The sequence below is a fragment of the Vipera berus genome (assembly GCF_964194415.1).
Source record: "Vipera berus genome assembly, chromosome: 1".
Lineage (NCBI taxonomy): Eukaryota > Metazoa > Chordata > Lepidosauria > Squamata > Viperidae > Vipera > Vipera berus.
Window position 1 is genome coordinate 36,305,697 of NC_138202.1, and position 17,123 is coordinate 36,322,819.

Genomic DNA, 17,123 nt, shown 5'->3' on the forward strand with positions numbered 1-17,123 from the left:
GGTAGGTAGGTGGGTGGGTGGGTGAGGGAAAACACCTTGGGCCAGCCATTTTCTCTCAGACCCAGGGAGGAGGCAATGGCAAATCACTTATGAAGAGCCTTGTCAAGAAAACTGCAGGGACTTGTCCACTCAATCTCTAAGAATCAGACATGATTGAATGGGGGAAAAAATAAATAAAAGCTCACGAAGTCATAAGATAATGTAAAACAAAATATGCACTAAATAAAAATCCCACCAAAGTAGCGGTGATGGTTATTGTTATGACTCTCGTTCTTATTTGTAAGATACCATGTGAAGAAAGGCTCCCCAAGTCGATTCAGAAGGCAAAACAACCAACCAAAACAAAGCAGTGAAAAAAAAAAAATATAGAAGACAAAATTAGTAAAGCAACACAAAACAAAACAAAAAAAAACAACCAATGGCTTTCCTTTGAAAGTCAGAAGGACCGTCGAAGTCTAGTTGAGAGGATTAAAAAAAGGCGGGAAAACGTTTCTGGGGGAACAATTCGGGAACAAACTTGCATGTACACGCGCACACACACACACACGCTCGAGTGCGCTGTTTGTTTAGTTCAGGGGTCGGCAACCTCGGCTCTTTTATGACTCGTGGACTTCAACTCCCAGAATTCCTGAGCCAGCATAGCTGGCTCAGGAATTCTGGGAGTTGAAGTCCACGAGTCATAAAAGAGCCGAGGTTGCCGACCCCTGGTTTAGTTGGTTAAGCGTTCCACGTTCTGCGTCGATTGGAAAGTCACCGGACCTTCTGCATTCTGATTTCGAACCTGTTCACGTCAAAAGGCGCATCCTGCCTTCCTTTTTGATCTTTCTATAAATAACTGGAGGGGGTAGATGGGAAGGAAAGGGCGCAACGCGCTACTCAGGCGGGGTCCTGTTGGGACTGCGGCTCATTCCCAGCTGAGCATCGTGCAGCGCTTGCGGTCCTGTTCTCCCGCCCTGCCCGCCGGTTTTGCCAATTTAGCTGACAGGCTTCCCTCACAGCTGCTCTTTCTTTGATCTCTACCGTAGTCCCTTCCTTGGGAAGACAGAGAAAGCGGTGGCTTCACGCGAAACCTGGCCACCTGGCCAGGCACCCGCTGCAATGTGAGGAGTGAGGATCGTGGCCCTTTGACCAGACTCCTTTCTCAGCCTATTGAATTTTCCTGCGAACTAACTTCGTTGTTGTTATAATTAATTAAATGGGACGCGTTATTGTAAAAGACTGATATGGAACAAGTATCCCCTCCTGGCAGTTGTAGGGGACAGGCATAAGCAATTTCACTTCCATCGTAAACCCTCCACGCCCCTCCCCCCCATCTGACTTTTCACGATCTCATCTGGCAGCGCTGGCTTCGATTTTAAACTTTAAAGGAGAGCGTGAGCCACAACGGAGGAAAGGTTTGTGGTAATTGGGTGCCCGGTCTGTTTTTAGCAGGACTACCAGATTAATGAGGCTCCCTGCCCTTTTATCACTTTTCACCCTTATTTACTTGATAACTCTATTTTAGAAAGCCAGCTGTTATTTCACTTCCCCTCTCTCAAACTTTCCCCTATAAATCGTTTAGCGTGAAGACAGAAGCAGAGCAAGAATCAGTTTGATCTAATCCACGGGTGTTAAACTCATCGCGTCACGTGACTATCGCGAATCTTTTTGCATTGCCGGCAATGGGATGGGCCCGGTTTCGGTATGATGAAACCGGCCCGCGGGCCGGCAAGTTTTTCTAATCTAATTCCTAGGAGGTAGAGATATTTGGTCATTTGGCTAGTTTCCACTCTTGCCTAATGGGAGACCACGAGGAAATCTCGAGGGAGTAGGCTACGTGGAAAAAAAAGGTGGGGGCGATAATTTCCGTATCCTGCCTAGTATTTTTGTTTTCTAGCATCCATATTTATTTATTTTTTATTTTTATTTTTATTTTAATCCCATCCTTCTCCGAAGACTCAGGGCGGCTTACAATCTAAGCACAAATCAAATGTGCTTAGCAATAGCCTTCATTCTATGTATATGCCTGCTTATTAGGGCTTTCGTCGCCCCCCCCCAAGCGGCATTAAAGTCAGTTTATTGCCCCCAACAATCTGGGTCCTCATTTTACCTACCTCGGAAGGATGGAAGGCTGAGTCAACCTTGAGCCTGGTGGGATGCGAACCTGCAATAATTGCGGGCAGCTGGTGTTACTTAAGGAGGCATTAGCCCACTGCTCCACCAAGGCTATTTAACTCACTCCCTTCCTTTCGCTGGACTCTTTCCTTATTTTCTTTCGGATCCTTTAAGATTTGTAAGATATTTTTTTTTGAGGGGACGGGGGTAAGGCCTGTCTGCCAATAGTTGCGGAAAATGTCGGGCAATCGATTTGATCAACAGTCCCCAGCACAAGATATTACTGCTCCAGGTATATTGTGGTTATGACCGCCACAGATTCGGAACATATTCGGTTTTGACCCGACCCGCATATCCCGGGGCTAAGCCATCTTCTTGAGCACTGGGTGCCAGGATGGATAAAAAACCACTTGTAATACGCTGAGGGGAAAAAAAGCCAGTAACGGAATAAATTGACCGAAGAAAGAAAAAAAGACGAGGGGTTTGGAGGATTTGGGGCGAGAGCTGGGCAAACCGCCCCCCCTCCATGTGCCAGAATCTCCTCTCGTGTCTCCTTGGGGGACACCGTTAAATCGGAGTTATTCTGCGGTTAATTAGATGCCCGACTGCAGCAGCCATGGAGGGTGGGGGGGATCACCACCCGGGCAGCGCAAAATACTTTTATTTTGTGGTGAGTCATCCTGACTTCAGATTTTACAAGAGTATCGTGGTGACACACACATTAAACACTAACAGATGGAGCGTGTCACCCCGTTATTCATTTCCAAAGGGCTTAGCACCCGACGGTTACACTCTTCGGCTCGCTTACTGGGGGGGGGGCAGTTCCGCTGTAAAGGTGCATAAGACTATATACCTGCAGGCTTCGTTGGGAATTAAAATCAGGCTTTATTTCTAGTACGTAAAAAATGGGACTAGAGTGAACTGTACATCTGCACATCCGGTAGACTTTTTCTTTTGCTGCATCAAGCTAACCTTCTCCCCAATAAAAGCAGTGGGTCTAAAAATCAACAGTCAAGAAGCAGGTGGTTTAGCAAGGGCTCTCAGAGTTAGGGCTAGCCTTATCCCTCTGTCCTCAGAAGTACGTTTCCCTGAATGCAGATCACGTCGTCTTGTGAACGGGTTGCGGTTCCATGGGGCCGTAACCTTTTACACACACACACACACACCACACACCGCCTTATCTTGCTTGTGCCTCAACTGCGAAGTTAATGCGGGGAGAGTCAGGCTTCCCCGCAATTTTCTTGGACCCCCCCCCCGTTGAAGCGAGATATTCGACGCCCTGTTTACTGAACGCGTTGGCGTCAGGACGGGTGGTGAATTTCCCAGCTAGGGCAGGGCGAGTCCGCAGGCAGAAATAACGCGGCAGAACAGATCTGAACTCTTCTGCAAATTGTCCTCCTTCTCCTTTCATTTCCGAAACAAAATTTCGGTCTGCGAAAGAGTTCCTTAGAACGGCTCCGCGAACGAGACTAGGCTTTTATCAGACGACGCAGGCGGAATCGGATGCTATAATACACTTCATTCCTAGCCTTTCAGCTGGCAAAAACTGATTTTGCAAGACAAGGACAGCTCCAGTCTTCCGGTTGGTATAGGTAGCGGTTAGTCCTTACTTCTTCCAGACAGACCAAGTCTCAGAAAACCCACCGGTTTTTCCGCTGAGTCCCGAGTTTTCGGGAAATTTCCCGGGAGGAAGGGAGGGGGGGCAGATAAGCTAAATCAACCAACTCCCATCCTTCTGGCCGATTAACCAGCCTTCAGAGTCCGACCTCAGGAAGTGAAGCCGAACTTATTCTAATGTCGAACTTACTCTAATGCCAAACACCTACACTTAAAGCAGGGGTCTTCAAACTTGGCCCTTTTATGACTTGTGGACTTCAACTCCCAGAATTCCTCAGCCAGCAAAGCTGGCTGAGGAATTCTGGGAGTTGAAGTCCACAAGTCATAAAAGGGCCAAGTTTGAAGACCCCTGACTTAAAGCCTTTGGGGGCGATGCCTCTGTTCCCCTTGCGGGGGGGGGGGAAGAGAATAAATACTATGCCTAGAGGACATCCAGTCCTTCTCCCCCAGAGAAAAGGGGAACGTGAACTAAAGTTAACGGTTAGTGGTAAATACCCAGCTGCACAGGTACGGTTATAAAGAGGTTGGCCGGATATAAAGCGAAGTCGAACTCGACTTCTGCTGACTCTCCCTGCGGTTTTCGTGGTAACAGCACAGAACCGGTTTGCTCTTTTGCCTTCTTCCGGAGCTCCTTTCTGCCTAGCTTGAAGCTATTCCCCTCCATGAGAACAGGGAGGTTAAACACTGCGGAGCCGAAGAGAGGCGCTGAACTCTCGAGTCGCAGAGCTTTTGAGGAGACCTCCTCGCCTCCGCGCTCTCTCGTTCCCGACAGGGCGCCCAATTCATCTCGACGCGCCGCTCCGAGAGCCGCAGTGAGCCCAACGCAAACCTTCCCGCTTTCCCCCCCCCCCCGAAGAAATCGATGTTTGCCAACCCCAAATAAGGGTGCGATCCTAAACGTTCCTTCTTGGGAATAAGGCTTGCAGGTATTTAGGCCCAATTATTATTGACCTGAACCAGGGGTCTTCAAACTTGGCCCTTTTATGACTTGTGGACTTCAACTCCCAGAATTCCTCAGCCAGCAAAGCTGGCTGAGGAATTCTGGGAGTTGAAGTCCACAAGTCATAAAAGGGCCAAGTTTGAAGACCCCTGACCTGAACTGTCAACAACCCAGGATCGCGCTGCGTGTTGGTTTCTTATTAAAGATCAGCTTGCCGCTGCAAGCCTGCTCTTGTCTACCCAGAAATAACACCCAATGGTCTTAACGGGGCTTGCTGCGCTGCCTCAGGTGACAGCCTAAAAGCGGGAGGTGAGCCTAAGTGTGAGGGCCACGACAGTCTGACAAAAACTGAACATTGATGACTGAATCCCACCTGAAGAATCGAACAGCCTTGGCCGGGGGAAAAAAAAATTCCTCCATCGGAATCTTCCCGAAGTGAACCCTGTAGCTTTCAATGAATCTCACTCCCAAGTAGAGTAACAGGTTCTACGCATCTCTCGGATTGAAGTGTCAGGTGTCTGGAGCCTCACTACCCTCCGATTTTATAAGCGTGCAAGTTTTTAACCACCCTGGACCTCCTTATTTTTCAGTGCCAAAGCGGAATATATGATTACTTCGCACAGCCTTACAAACAGTGGCTCGAGGGTGCCTGCCTGTCCCGAAGGACTTGAACAAACTTCGTGCGCGTCTAAAACGAACTGCCGGTTCCTCTGTCGGAGAGTGAGAAGTCGTGGTGCCTGGCTTCTCGGTCAGCTTGGGACTGGGGCTTTGGGGAAGGGTGTGTGAGCGGCAGTGAGCGTGGGGCCGAAAGGAAATGGGGGCAAGGCGTGTTTAAGATGATTCAGGGGAAAAAAATAATTCCCCGTCTTATCTCCCCCAAACTCGCTGGTTCAAGAAATCACTCAGCTGGAGTTTAAAAATCCTATTCGCGAGCGCCCTGGGAGCAGAGCGAAACATAAGAGCGGCGGGAAGGAGGCGGAGGCGGCAACCGAGTCATCTGAGGATAAAGTCCTCATAATCCCAAGCAGAGCTACGTATGTGCTCGCCCGGCCTCCTCCCTCCTGCTTCGCAACCAGGGGCGGCCCAAGGCTGCAACGCCGCTGAGTCAATTTTTCTCTCTGCGGAGCAATCCAGGACTCTTAGACAGTCTGCAATATTTCTCAAGTTTATCATTGACTAACTCCTTGCAAGTAAGCATGGCCCCAACAGAAGGGGATCTACTCTCCATCACCTATGGGCGCGCGGGGGGGTGGGGGTGGGTTAGTGTGTCTCAGGAACCTAAAGGAATGATTTTTTTTTAAAAAAAAACTAAGAATGTATCCTGTGAAATTGGAGGGGGTGATGGATTAATATATTGGGACTGTTTACTTAGCATGAGAGAAACCACATTGCGCTCAGTGGGGCTTTGGAATAGATGTGTGCTGGACCAGGGATGGGATTTACTCTCCATAACTGAATTTAGAATTATAGATTCCTGTTGAATGTTTACTGTGGTTTATTTTGTATCTGTCTACACGTACATGCATTCTACTTATAAACCAACTGCCAAATGTAATGGCTGGAATCAGTGAGGCTCATTGCAATCCTATGCACAGGGTTCCTTGTTTATGGGGTGCGGAATGCACACTTAACATTCTTTATTGCCAAAAGTTATGTAGCAGTTGGGGATGATAGATGCCACTATTTACCTCTTAATGGCACTGGCAAAATTAGAGTAAGACAATGCAAGCTGTCCTGTAGATCAGGGGTCTTCAAACTTGGCCCTTTTATGAGTTGTGGACTTCAACTCCCAGAATTCCTCAGCAGGCATGCCTGGCTGAGGAATTCTGGGAGTTGAAGTCCACAACTCATAAAAGGGCCAAGTTTGAAGACCCCTGCTGTAGATGAAAGTTGCTGATAAAGAGTTTGGAGTACAGACAAAAGTAATATACTCTTAAGTAAGGATTGGGGCGGGCTCCTTGTGCTGAGATTGGTTGTTTTCTTGCAGACGTTTCATTGTCCATACTAGGTAACAACGGCACCGATGATGTTACCTGGTTTGGATAATGAAACGTCTGCAAGAAAACCAGCTCAGAGGGCATCAAGGAGCCCTCCTCAATCCTGAGCTACAAATATTCCTTTTTATTGGTATTCTTAAATAAATTAAGGCCTTTGAAGCTTCAGCTGAAAATTATTAAGCAAGGCTTCAATACCTATCACTGAAAGTGATGGGATTTAGGGGTATCATTTGTCTTTGATCACACGATCAAGATCCAGGAGCTGTCTGGCCTTTCTCACCACTCCTCCTTATATTGTGCCTAATACATTTCTTTAATTTTTCAGTTTCAGAAAGATCTTTAGGCTTCCGCATAAACACCTGTTGAGTTTGAGTCTCTTGGGAAGAAGAGCCGGAGCCCATGTCTCTGTAATTTTCAAATCTTTTCCCTTCACGGTATCTACTGAGCCTGTTTGTGTGCGCACTGAAGTTCTGTAGCAGGAGGAAGATATTAGCACCAATCCTTTTAATAAGTGGGAAAATTGGCAAGCAAGTAAGGTACCACCTAGTGATTCAAATCCCTGCTGAACCAGGTCCACTGTATCTAGGTTGTAAGAATCAGGTCGACCACTAGGCGCCAGCAAAAATACAAGGAAACAAACTCTTTGCTGCTCCCATTAGGCATCCAAGATTCAGAGCTTAGGCCGACCTTAACTGACCACTTACACCCAAAAATGACCCTATGCCACTTACTCCCTGTTAAGACTTCTTGGAAGCAGGATATTTAGTTATGAACAAAATGAACCTGTAGGTTTGCTTCCCGTGATCTCTTATCACCCCATCTATCTCTGTTTCCCCAGTATTAAACATTAGATGAGGGAAAGCACCATCCCTACTGAAAGTGCTACAAAAATGGTTGGAAATAACCAACGCCAGTTCGTCCCCACGCCCACTCTTCATTATCGGACGTGCCCTCTCCGGACATCCCTGATCTTATCCTGCGATGTAGATTACTGCTGCGATTACGTCACTTGGTCCGGTTATGCGAGCGACGCCGGCGCTCACAGACAAGCCGGAAGAGCCCTGGAAATCGAGCCACCCAGCCGGAGAGGATCTTGGAACCGGCTGGCACGGCTCGCAGTTAAGCAGGCGGGAGCTGAAGCGCACGAAATCAGTGAGAGGCAGCCGTGAGAGGACGAGGCAGAAAGACGCGAAAAGGCAACGCACAAAGGGGCAGGTTGGCACAATCGTCCGGCAGGAGAGAAAGAGAGAGAGAGAGAGAGAGAAGGGAGGCCGGGGTTTCCGCAAGAAACCTCTTCGGGGGCCCTTCCTCGTCTAAGCCAGCGTTTTCCAACCTTAGGAACTTGAAGATGCGTGGACTTCAACTCCCAGAATTCCCCAGCCAGCATAGCTGGCTGGGGAATTCTGGGAGTTGAAGTCCACGCATCTTCAAGTTCCTAAGGTTGGGAAACGCTGGTCTAAGCTGTCGGAGCGCGCACCCGTCGCTCTGATGAAATCACAGGAACAGGCGCAGGAGCGGACTTTTTGCGGAAAGGGCAACCGAGGGCACAGCTCGCTCGACGCCAGCCATCCCGCCCCTTCCGCCGCTCCAGCCTCCCCTCCCTTTTCAATGGCCGATCGGGGGATAAGCTTGTTAGATTAGGTAATAATTACACCTTCGGCCAAGGCAGCGCGGGTTGCTCCTGACCGACGCCAGGTGACCCGAGGGCACTGGTTTTTCGAAACGGGCTCGTTTTTCCACTGGGAAACAAAGCGGGCTGTACCACTCCTTCCTCCGCCTCCGCAATCCCCCGGAGGAGAAGCCAAAACACCGACGCGCTCAGCTTGGGGCGGCTCAGGCGTTGCTTTCTTTTGGGGGGAGGGGGTGGTGGGGGTGGTGGGGGTGGTGGAGGAGGAAGGTATTCCTTCTTTCAATGGGGCTTCTATTCACTTCCAGCAGGAGTCTGGCCGAGAGCCTAATTGAAAGCGGCGGAAAGCGTTCCGCGGAAGGGGCTGGGGCTCGAAGCTCTCCCACCAGCCCAGCTCTGCCCTTCCTTCCTTCCTTCCTTCCTCCCTTCCTTCCTTCCTTCCTCTCCTCCTTTTTACATTTCGGCTGCCGCTTCGCTTAAACCTGGGCCCCGATTGCCAGGCTCCGCAGAGCTCAGCAGTTTTACCCTCCCCACCATGCACACGCCCAACTGAAGGAGAGGACGAGGGTGGTGGTGGGGGTGGTGGGGGTGGTGGGGGCAATCCTCCGCCTTTACTTACTGAGGAAGGCGCCTGACTGAGGCCTTCTAAGTAATTCTGCGTGGGATCGGGCCGCCTGAGTTGCGCCTCCTCGACGCCTCTCGTCTCAAGGGCTCCCTCCCCCCCCCCGCGCCCCACACCCACTCTGTCTACGCTTGTTGCCTCCCCCTTAGTTCCTTCGCTTCCCTCGGATCTTACCTCTCCCGGCTGCCTGCCTTTCTCCCCGCGGAATGATTATTTAGGGCTCCCTCCCTCCTCCCCACTTCAAACGGGTGGGGGTGGGGGGCGGGGGTGGGAAAGGCAAGGCTGGCTAGCTAGCATCGCTTTCTCTATGTGCCTCCAAGGAGGGAGGGGGCGTTTGCCAATCTGCCTCTTTGCCTCGCTCATTCGCTCTCTCCCCTCTCTCTCCCTCCCTCCCTCCCTCCCTCTCTCTCTTAGCCTTGCGCGCCCCCGGCTCCCTCTGCGGCAGCCAACGAGCCGAGTTCACGCGAGGACAGCGGCAGCTCTCAGCCGGAGCGCGTCTGGCTGGCAAGGGCTCTGAAATAGCGCTGCCGCCGCCGCCGCCGCCGCCTGGAGGCGGAGCCGCCCTCGCCACTGACTCGTGACGGGCTCCTGAGGCCTCGGATTCATCGGCCGGGCACAAGGCAAGCGTGAACGGCCGGTCGGCCGGCCTGCCGCAGAGCTGGGATGCCGCATCTCTCTCCGGTCAGGTGGCTTCATCTCCACAGTTCTCTAATGAGAGTTGAACGGTACTCAAGAGACGGCAGGGTTTGTTCCGTTTCAAAGAGCCCGGCTTTAAAGAGCTTGCCTTGCAATGGCGTGATGCTAGTTTTGGCATTTGCCTCTCTGGCCTGCAGGTGCGTTGGTCTACGCCTTGCCATATATATACCCTTATATAAAGACCGCCAGACAGTATTTTTTTTTAATAGTCACCGGGTGAAGTTGGGGCTGTAGCAGGCTGGAGAGTTTAAATCCTGCACATACAGCAGAGGCATCTTTGCGCAAGGCTAGCCTGGACAATATACCTTCCCTCCAGCAGTGAACAGCATCTTTAGGGGCCCTTTTTCACTGGGGTTGAACCCCTTTCCACAGTTCCTGTCCTAATGCCCAACTGGAATTTAGAAGCAGGACAGGAAAAAAAATAGAATCCTAGTTTATAGATCCTAGAAATCCTAGACATTAGGCTGTAACTGCAAGCTATGAAATTCTCTTAAGGTAAAGGTAAAGGTTCCCCCGCACACGCGTGCTAGTCGTTTCCGACTCTAGGGGCCGGTGCTCATCTCCGTTTCAAAGCCGAAGAGCCAGCGCTTGTCCGAGGACGTCTCCGTGGTCATGTGGCCGGCATGACTAGACGCCAAAGGCGCACGGAACGCTGTTACCTTCCCACCGGAGTGGTCCCTATTTTTCTACTCGCATTTTGACGTGCTTTCGAACTGCTAGGTTGGCAGAAGCTGGGACGAGTAACAGGCGCTCAACTCTGTTACGCGGCACTCGGGATTCGACCCGCCAAACTGCCGACCTTCCGATCGACAAGCTCAGCGTCCTAACCCACTGAGCCACCGCGTCCCTCTGAAATTCTCTTATCCCAATGCAAATCTGACCATATAGATAATCAGTAATGCCTCAGTGATGAGTTGGAAGAAAACGCCAGAGGCATTTGCATTGTCTGACACTTTTCTCAAAATGATGACGGCAGTGTCATGCTATCTGCTCCATGACATTTGTATTGCATGCAACATTACAATGCACATTCAAAAAGGTGGCGCTTATGTTGCAATGGTGTGATGCTAGTTTTGTCATTTGCCTCCCTGCCCTGCAGACACCTAACTATGTTACAAATGTGTTCCAATCCCTGGCTGGCTGCTGGGCACTGTGACTCTTACCACTTTCTCCTGGCTGCTGTATGACAACCTGGATTCCTGGCTTCTGCTGCCTCCTTTTTCCTTGTTTGAAGGGATGGGGGGGGGGGAAAGAAAGAATATCAATTTTCCTGGGAATCAGTGCATCACAGTGGAGGTCAATATGCTCATTGCAAACTTGCTGCCTGTTGTACTTTAATTTTAAATATGGTAATGATCCCATATTCACAGGAGCATTTATGTATAGTTGGAATATTTACATTACCCAATCACTCTGCTGAGTGGTGAAATGAATTTTAAATAGAAAGGTTTCTTGCTGGTTTCACCAAATGAGCCTTCCCAAACCTGGTGCCTTTCCTAAACCAGTGCAGAGTAGCATTTTGGGAGCTGTTAATTCCAACATAACTGGAAAAAGGTTGTTTAAGAAAAGATGATTGCAATAAAATTCTCCTCCCAGTTCTTTGTACTTTCCATATAAATAAAAGTCCCAAATCAAGGCTGGCCAGAAGTATCTCTGACGTCAGATTCTTACATTTTCTTCCTTCTTAAGTTATTCAAAAATACAAATTGCAAATTACAAAGTTATATGTCAGAAAAACAAAGGGAGAATTTCTTTGTGTGATGGAATGGATGGATTCGTGCATGGATTCAAATCTATTGGGGGATGTAATTGAAATGGCGGTCATGCAAGATGGAACTGATAATTTATTTATTTATTTATTTATTTTATTACATTTATATACCGCCCTTTCCCGAAGGACTCAGGGCGGTTTACAGGGTAATTAAAAAAACCAAGATACAAAAGTTAAAAACAAATTTTAAAAAATATATTTGTCCCTGCATAAATAAAACCCCAGTTAAAATTAAGATTAATTCTCAGCCTGGGCCAGAGAGCTCGAAGAGCCAGGTCTTCAGGTCCCGGCGGAATGAACGGAGGTCGGGGGCAGTCCTCAGCTCCACTGGCAGCTGGTTCCAAAGGGCAGGCGCCCCCACTGAGAAGGCCCTATCCCTGGGTGTCGTCCGCCGGCAATCTCTTACCGGTGGCACCCTGAGAAGACCCTCCCTGTGGGAGCGCACTGGACGAAGGGAACTTGATGCCGGCAGCATGGTAAGATTCTGATACAGAAATATTAAAATCAGAATAACATTCCAGAGATAAAGAGTCCTTCAGACTTCCAACAATACTCGCTGTTATGATTGAATTCCAAATCCCCTAAAAACAGAGCAGGGCAGTGAGGAGAATTCAGAGAAAGCAAAATGCTAAAACAACACTGGTCATGCCAACTGTGGAATGAAACACACTGCTATATAGCAAAGACAAGCTGAGAACAGGACTATTTCATTGTTGCTTTTGGCATCAAGAAGAGACTTGCTGAATGAACAATAAGATGTCCAGATAAGGACCATACCATGTGTTGTGCATACATACAGGTATCCGGACCCAAATGGAAACTGCTTGCTGCAAAAGGAGCTTCAGGAGGTAGGATTTGGAACAGGATATTAGCAAGAGTGAAAAGTGAGTTAATTCTTCTATTGGCCACACGTGGTTGTAGCTGCCTCCCCATGTTCCAGGATGCAAGGCATCTGTTTTCTTTCAAAGACACAGTGAACCTGAGGCATCATTTGCCGTAGCTATTTCAAAGATAATTTCAGTTCTCAATGTTGTTATAAACATAAGTTTTTATGAATTGGCAAGTAAGAAAATAAAAGACAAAATAGGTAAGTGGTTGTGTACAAGTGGATGTGGGGAGCATCAATTGCAATGATAAAGCTAGGCCTATAAAAAGGAAAATTCTACGTATAGAGATATTTTTATGGACAATTTATTCTTCACTGCTCTAAATCTCAAATATTCATTTGGTAAAATTGAAATTTACACATCAAGACTAAATGAGTTCCTCATAATTTGAAGACATGAATAGCAGGGCAGAAAGAAGACAGAAAAGATATATAAAAAATAAAGTTCCTGTTTGGATTTCTGTTTGGTGTATTACTGCAAGTTATGCATTTCTAGCAAGCTGTAAAAGATGTGGGAACAATTGCTTTATATAAGACGGTCTGTATAAAATATAGTATAAAATATAATTAGTCAATAGGACAACTAGTTCCTATACTAGGATAATAATGGAAGTTTGAGATAAGTTCAGAAATTTACCTAGTCTGTTCATATCTCAGCCTCAGAGATTTCATTATAAGAGTTCATTATATCAGATATTCCAGCTTGGAGTAAATGCAGTATCACTATCAAAAGAAGTAATTCTGTTTTATGGCTAAATACAAACTTAAAATTGCACTCCCTTTTCTTTATTCACATCAGATCAAGTTTGCAAAAAGAAATATTATTGCCTATTTTAGCTCAGCATTCATATACTCAGACTAAAAAACTCTCCTAATAATGCAATTAGATTTCTGAGGTGAACCCATACCGAGAATGCTGAAAAAAGCGACGGTGGAAAATGTAAGATGGTGCAAGCACTGAAAAGCACTTTATGATATTGTGGTGGAATTGCTGTCCCTTGCAAAGAGTTGACGTAAGTTCAAAAGAGTGAGAAATTGCATTGTGATGTCACAAAGCATTTTTCCTCATTTTAGCATCTTGCTTACGGAATGCCGAGAGCTGAGCTGAACTCCTGCAGGAGCAGCCAAAATATTCCATTCACCCAAGAAAGAAAAAAACCCATAACCCTTATAAACTGGGCAGTTTAAAGAAAATAAAAGGCAAGACAGTAAATGGAGACAAAAAATAAGTTAGCCTTGCTACCTCAAAATAATTCTGATACAGATTCTGAAAATAAATAATAAATATAATTTACTATCTACAGATAAGCTGATGAAACTCATGTCAGTCTCAGACAGCCAATCACACAGTCATCGCTGGGTGAGATCATTCGTGGCTTTGGAGTTGGGTATCATCAGTATGCTGATGATACCCAGCTTTTTCTTTTGACCCCAAACCACCCCAGTGATGCCCTCAACGTGATGTCCCGTTGCCTGGAAGCGGTCCGGGTCTGGATGGGGAGGAACAGACTTCAACTCAACCCCAACAAGACTGAGTGGCTTTGCATACCTTCATCCCGGGTTTATTCGGATATTCCATCTCTTTCTATGGGGGGTGAATTATTACCCCCTGTAGATAGGGCTCGCAACTTGGGAGTCCTCCTAGATTCACGGCTTACCTTGGAAGACCACATAGTGGCTGTGACTAGGGGGGCTTTCGCCCAGGTCCGCCTGGTGCGCCAGTTGCGGCCCTATCTAAGCCGGGATGATTTATGCACGGTCACTCATGCGCTCATGACCTCTCGTCTGGACTACTGCAACGCTCTCTACATGGGGCTGCCCTTGAAGACCACCCGGAGGCTCCAACTGGTACAGAATGCAGCCGCGAGAGTTGTGTTGGGAGTCTCCCGATACTCCCATGTTACACCTCTGCTCCGTGAGCTGCATTGGTTGCCAGTTGTCTTCCGGGTGAGATTCAAGGTACTAGTAATGGTGTTTAAAGCCCTACATGGCAGGGGTCCGGAGTACCTCAGGGAACACCTGCTGCCGGCATCAATCTCCCTGCGCCCTGTGCGTTCCCACAGAGAGGGTCTCCTCAGGGTGCCACCGATCAGAGAATGTAGATTGGTGGCCCCCAGGGGGAGATCCTTCTCTGTGGGCGCTCCGGAACTATGGAATCAGTTACCGGTAGAGCTCCGGATGGCGCCCGATCTTCGCTCCTTTCGCCGCGATCTGAAGACGTTTTTGTTTGTACAAGCCGGCCTAGCCTGATGGGGGATTGGTGGGGTTTTTATTCTTGTATTTTTATTGTTGTATTTTTGGGGTTTTATAATTGTAGCATATTAATTGTTTTAAAACCGGGCAATTATTTAATTTCCTTTTAATATTTGTAACTTTGTATTTTATTCTTGCCCTGTGAACCGCCCTGAGTCCTTCGGGAGAAGGGCGGTATAGAAATATTATTAAAATAAAAAATAAATAAATCTCCCACCCTTAGCATTCTGAATAATTGAAGTGAAGCTGCAAATGTATATTCCACTTTGATGATTGCTTTCTAAAGGGAAAAAGATACAAAAATATTATTTAAAATCAAACACAGTCTGTAAGAACCCCCAAAGTATTTTGTAGTCATCCAATTTAATTCACGGACTTCAAACCCAATCCGCGTTTCAGCTCTCAAATCTGTTCTGGTGGGATGAGTTGATAGGGGCTTTGTCAAAATGAAGCACCCCTAATTATTACAAATACAACTTAAAAATGTTTTTTCCAGAAACATATTGTTTTTCACTAGACATTTAAGAACTAAAAGAAGAATGGGAATGTTTTTAATCAACATTTTATTCCAGCCTTGAAACAGAGAAGAATTTCTAAAAGCATTCAAAATTGGAAAGAGGAGAAAAAAAGCTTTTAGGAAATGCACCATGCTTCTGCACAGATTAGAAAAAGATAACCAGGAAGCTCAAAAATGATTGTTACAGATTTTAAACATATGTGGTGCACATGTAAACTGGTTACAAAGTAATAGTAGACTGCGTTAAAATATAAAAGAAATTGTATGAAAGATTACATTGCACAGCATGCTAATAGCCCTTTTAAAATTGGAATTTGATGCAAGAGGCTTGTCATGTGTATCAAATATCCCAATGTTACTTGTCCCAGCTTCTGCCAACCTAGCAGTTCGAAAGCACGTAAAAATGCAAGTAGAAAAATAGGGACCACTACGGTGGGAAGGTAACAGCGTTCCGTGCGCCTTTGGCATCTAGTCATGCCGGCCACATTTATTTATTTATTTATTAACATGATCATGGAGACGTCCTCGGACAAGCGCTGGCTCTTCGGCTTTGAAATGGAGATGAGCACCAGCCCCTAGAGTTGGAAACAACTAGCACACATGTGCAGGGGAACCGTTACCTTTACTTTATAATTCCTAAGTCATGGAAGGAAATTCAGCACTTGAAAGAAATTACATAATCAACCCAGACTTTTTTTTGATGCAACACAAAAATAGCTAAGTCAAATGAGAATGCTGTGAGAGAAATCGGTATTTGCAAAAAAGTAAAAGCTCCTTAAAAAAGAACAGTAGGGAAAATATTCTATATTTTTCTAAGGGCAAGAGTAAATTGTTGGCCCAAAACAGCAGCATGTACTGACCATTGCTGCATCTTGACTTTCTTATATGTTACTTCAAGTTCTTGGGAGAAGAAATTCCACCCTCAGTCATCTTTTCTCAAGGCTAACTTCCTTCAGTCCCTCCTTGCGAGACTTCATTTTCTGACTTTCTCTCATCCTTGTTGCCCTTCTGGACATAAATTCTGTGAATTTTCTTAAAAGTGTGGCACCCAGGATTAGGCACAGTAATCATGGTAGTGCCTGAATGCTGCTGAATAAACTGAAACTATTTTGTTACAGGTGATATAGAAATTATTTCATTGAGGCAGCATATGACTTAGAATGGCTGTTTTTTATAGCCATATCATATTTCCCAGCTGTGTTCAGTTTGTGAATTACAATTCTTTGGGCTTACTCATACAAAATCTAATGTATATGTGGCAGCCTTTTTTCAAATATTTTGTTTACATGCCAAAAATTGATGGGCAGCTGAACAATCTGATGCAACAGAAATGAAATTTTGCATACATGAAAGATGACCCTAATGTTCTATGTTTGTGAGAACCACTGGTGGTATTGGAAGAGAAGAGAAATAAGATTTCTCTTCCTTTCCCCTGATCATATTCCAGGGAAACAGTAAGATCTCAGTCATATGTCATCTTGCATTGGCTGAAAACTTCTAGTCTGAATAATTGCATAACTAGCTTCTTGCAAGAAGCTAACTGAGCAACAGATAATATGGATCAGCTGTTATATGTCTTCTTTAGGTGATGAAGAAAGAGTTAAAATTCTCCATTAAGCATATTAATTTTAACACCAGACATTCTGGCACTTTCTGATTGCAGTATTTGAGGAGACAGCTTTGTTTGCTCACACTTGTCTCTCCTAAAATTCATATCTCAGCAGTAAAATCTATTTTCCCCAGTTTAACAGCTTGTGCTTAGTTCCCACAGAAGACAGAAGCTTGATCAATTTGTTGCTGCAAATTATAATATGAAATCCAAATTTATTCTAAACAAGTTGTGGCAACAGAGACAATTAAGGCTCAGTCCTCCAGGAGCTCCTCTTGTGTAAGTCTTATTAGCTCGGTTCTCACATTGTGCTAAGTCATAATATGATTTTTTTGTGGCATAACTCGATGTATGAAGCCAATAGTTGGGGCGTATCATATCATGATAGCTTTGTGTTAAAACTGGGTTAGTATTGCACATTAACCAGGTTACTAAAATGCTTTGTGTATTGCCTGTGTATTGCCTTACAAGACTTGAATATTAGTTAATATGTT

At 46.3% G+C, this 17,123-nt stretch overlaps 2 long non-coding RNA genes across 2 annotated transcripts in view; one reads left to right on the top strand and one right to left on the bottom strand.

The window, feature by feature from the left end:
* Nucleotides 1-9,095, bottom strand: part of LOC308679176 — a 121,339-nt gene extending 112,244 nt beyond the window's left edge. Inside the window, exon 1 of the long non-coding RNA XR_014028715.1 lies at nt 9,072-9,095. This is a non-coding gene — a long non-coding RNA (uncharacterized lncRNA). The remainder of the gene's footprint in view (nt 1-9,071) is intronic.
* Nucleotides 7,483-10,020, top strand: LOC308679180. The gene is made up of 2 exons (XR_014028716.1): nt 7,483-7,863; nt 9,312-10,020. It is a non-coding gene; the product is annotated as an uncharacterized lncRNA (long non-coding RNA).
* Nucleotides 10,021-17,123: the final 7,103 nt, after the last annotated feature.